The sequence below is a fragment of the Triticum aestivum genome, chromosome 2A (genome assembly GCF_018294505.1).
Source record: "Triticum aestivum cultivar Chinese Spring chromosome 2A, IWGSC CS RefSeq v2.1, whole genome shotgun sequence".
Lineage (NCBI taxonomy): Eukaryota > Viridiplantae > Streptophyta > Magnoliopsida > Poales > Poaceae > Triticum > Triticum aestivum.
The window spans coordinates 54530696-54535144 of NC_057797.1; positions in this window are offsets into that span (position 1 = coordinate 54530696).

A 4449-nucleotide genomic window follows, 5' to 3' on the forward strand; every position below is an offset into this window, starting at 1 on the left:
TCGGTTGGCCTGGCACTATCTCTCACCTCCTGCCGTTGGTCTGCCATGGCCGTTGCTTAGTTTCGTCCTTGTCGAACATCCATGTTCCTCACTCTAATTGTACTTCATGTATTCATCCTGAAATTGGCCGTGGCATCATAATTATCAGCTTTGTTCCTCATATATTTAGTCTGCAATCCGCTTTCTTTCTCCCATTATCTAGCCTGCGACCTCCACTTCCTTCGGCAACCATGTTTCTTGCCTAGGGTTAATTTGCGTTCACGTACTGTCCTTCATCCCTGTTCTATGATTAGTTTATTACTCAGTCGTCTTACATGCAATTGTTTCTACATCTGCTTGCTCGGTTCAGATTTCCTGTTTGGAGCTAGGCTATTGGAGATAATATGAGAAGAAAAGGAAGAGGATCTTGTGTTGGGAACTGCGGCGGCAGATGGCTGATCTCTTGTGACCCGGGCTTCTCCCTTCACAGTGATGCATCAAGCGTCCGTGTCTACGGACGACGAGAGTACATGGAGGTAGCTGAGGTCAGGTCGTGGATTCTGTGCAGGCGCATCACTCAGTAGCGATGGCACGCTGATGGCTCGCGACGGGGAGGAAATTTGCACATCAGTCACCTGGGGTGCCACCATTTGAACCGGCCATGTGCCTCCTTATGTGGTCATCTTGCAAGAACAGAATATGACAGCTGCAAGGAAATATTGTGATTTCTAGGATCACACATATTCATCTTTGAGATAATTTCTTGTGTTCCTCTGCCTGTGGGTAGCTAATTGTTTGTCTTCTCTCTCATGAGGTAAATGATTCCTTAGAGTTTTTGTTGCTCAATAAGTTTGTACAATACCGCAGGTAAATAGCTGACCATTAACTTGTCTTGGAGAAATGCTACACAGTATTCTCCATCTGCGTGGCTGCGCCACAACATTAACAATCAGGAGCCTCAAGCTTTATGAGTCAGTCTCCACATTCTCTAGACATAGTGTGTGTGTAGATTGACCATTTTTTTAACCCGTACAAGTTAGGGTTAGATTTTCTTTTTCCAGTTTTGATGTTCGTGTGATGTGCCAATGTTGGCATTCCTTGTCATGCTTGAAATTCCATTGCAAAGAACAATCATAATTTTAGCCAAAGTCAAAAGACTGATGATTTATTTTGTGCTCTGCAGGAAAGATTAGAGTGTGATTAGTCTACCAACTTCAGGTGATATCGGTACCATGGTACCCTCAGTTTTAAATGGTAGTGTTGTTGGAAACCTTTATTTAGCATCAGTTTGGTTCATTAAATTGGTGTCTGTGAAATCACAATATTTGCGATTTAGAACTAAATGTAAATTTCTTTGACTGCATTTGCATCACACATCTAATCAATGTCGGAAATCCTTTGAGGTTTGTTGACTTTTACTCATGTGTATCATATAGAGTTTTTTTCAGATTATTTTCTCAAGATAGACGGGCGCAGCAACGCACGCTTCTATGATCTAGTAGTACTTACATCATGGTTGGCAAACTTGTCATGTAGGGTGTGCGGTTGTGACGGAGAATAAACTAGGAGAGACACCAAGCTTGTATATATAGACCAACAATCCCACAATCTCTAAGGTGAAAGGGGAGATCAAACTTTATATTTCATCTTCTTCTATCGAACAAGTCAAGAACACTATATTAGAGTTGAAAAGGCACCCCCCCCCCTAATTGTTTTGGTGTTGACGACAACGCAATTTGTAGACAACCGTGTGCTTGAGCTACACAGGAATATTGAAATGGCACGAGACAGTTAAGTACCACTTTGGAAGGAAAAGATCAAATACGACAATTTCAACATTTTTGTTTCTTTGATCGTAGGAAATCCATACTATTAAAAGGGGTACACATTGGAAGGTACGGGTGGAATCAAGTGACGTACATGAAACTTATATTGCACATACGATACCTTCACATCCGCCTTTGAGTAGAGAACCAATTTCTACCAACATGTTACAAAACGTGCACCCGATTGTACCGCTCCTCCCACCGGTTGTACTGCTCCCTTATGGAGAACAGTACTTGTTGGGAGCCCCAACCGGTAGTACCACCTACTTGAGCAGTAGTACTGCTCCTTGTCGGAGCCGCACTACCGCTGCAAGTACTAGACCAACTACTGCGCATGGGCCAAATCCTTTCGGTTTTGGAGCGACACAAGGGCGGTAGCCCACCGGTAGTTTTGGCTTAGTTTATTAAGCCGGTACTACCGGCCACCCCAGCCGTTGTATCACTTCAGTGTTTTTGGCTGCGTTATGGGGCAGTCGGTGCTTTTTTTTGTAGCATAATGGTTAGAATTAGTGGACTATAAGAGGAGGAGGTATTAATGTTGGGTAATGACATGATTGCTTTTATCCAAAACTAGGATACAAATTGTCAGAGATTTCTAAATCTCTCAACTAGTTGCTAGGTTGAGTTATTAGTGACGACTCCTGGGTACTCAAAGGAACCTCGTAAAAGTGTACATGCATGTGGGTACAACTTTACTAGACCCACATGCGTTCTTTACGAGCCCCACATGTGGGTTGATCCTTGGTATTCAAATGATCCCTATAGAGCGAACATGTGGGTCCAACTTTACTAGACCCACATATGGGCTTTACGGGACCCTCATGTGGGCTTGTCGAATTATTGCAACCTAGGCCAAGACTGGTAGGGTAAGGGAATGAAGGAAATATGCTCTAGAGGCAATAATAAAGTTATTATTTATTTCCTTATTTCATGATAAATGTTTATTATTCATGCTATGTATTAACCGGAAACTTGATACATGTGTGAATACATAGACAAACAGAGTGTCACTAGTATGCCTCTACTTGACTAGCTCGTTGAATCAAAGATGGTTAAGTTTCCTAGCTATAGACATGAGTTGTCATTTGATTAATGGGATCACATCATTAGAGAATGATGTGATTGACTTGACACATTCCGTTAGCTTAGCATTTGATTGTTTAGTATATTGCTATTGCTTTCTTCATGCACTACTAGGGAAAAGCCTAGCAGCAGCGCGGGTTTTAGGCCTATCAGTAGCACGGGCAGGAGTGCTACTGGTACGGCACTACAGCTAAAGGTTAGCAGTAACATGGTTTAACCCACGCTACTGCTATACCGACTTAGTAGTAGTGCTTTCCCCAAACAACGCTACTGATAATTACTAGTAGCGCTTCTCCCAGCCCGTGCTACTACTATTATTCCGTATTTTATTTTGTTTTTTATTTCATGTTGTATTCATACACCTCTATACAAGTTTTCATATAGCAGCAATTAGAGATTGTTTTTACATCATAATGAATTATTACATCACTGGGTGAAAGAATCGTGGACTAGTTTCAAGTGGATGGACATCCACTTGAAACTAATTCGCGGTTCTTTCACCCAATGATATAATAAATATCATCATCATATCATTAACAACTTATCATCATAATACATCATTGTCATATAACACCTCCTCATGATCATCATTTTTATCAATGAGACATCACATAGCAAGTTGGTCACTAGTCATAATCACAACTACTCCTCATCATCAACTCTAACACATTGTACCACATAATAAACATTGTACCTCATAGGACCTACTACATTCTCTTAGGACCTACTATATTCTCTTAGGTAAAATAGCATAAAACAAGATAGCCCCTGACTCTCCATTATGGAGAATGGAGATTATTCTGTCTCCAATTCTTGCCTTTCACACAATGTTTCTTTCAAGAACCTCCTTACGACTATCCATACATTTTTTTCCATTCTTTGATTACCATGTGTTCACCAGTTTTAGAATATGTACAAAATGCAATCAGATGGTTTTTCTCCTTATAAGTTAATTCGAAGCCATCGGTGTAGTGGATTTTGTCTACCATCTTCTGCACATTATTTGAAGAATCAAAATAAGCTATCAATGGAAATAAGCTGTCAACTATTTTGAAATAAACAATATAAAATAGTTAGAGAAACTCACATAGCGGTAGAATCGGAAGCGTATCAACAAGGACCCAAATGTCCATATTGTCTTGCTCGATGTCAGGATCACAAAGATCCATGGTAACAATCATATCCTCATAAAAACCATACATCTTGCAAAGTGCTTCCCAATTTTGGCAACCAAAATGGATTACGCTATGAGAATTGTACAGATTTACTTCAAAATCCATATCATGATGGGTCCTTAGGTGTATTTTCTTTGTTTCAAAATTTTCATGGTCTTCAAAACCCATCCTCTCCAAGCCATAGCATCTTGCATGGCATGGGATAAGCTAGTCGGATTATAAAAGATGAAAATTAGACGTTGAAATAGTTGAAGTCGTGCTTAATTACGAAAAAAAACACTTGTCATCGTTGTGTACCGTTTCAACATCGAAGGTCTCCTCGAGCTTAATGCTGAAGCGTCGATCTTCGTCCAGGTGAGGCCTGTCGCACAGACCTCGATCGTCGT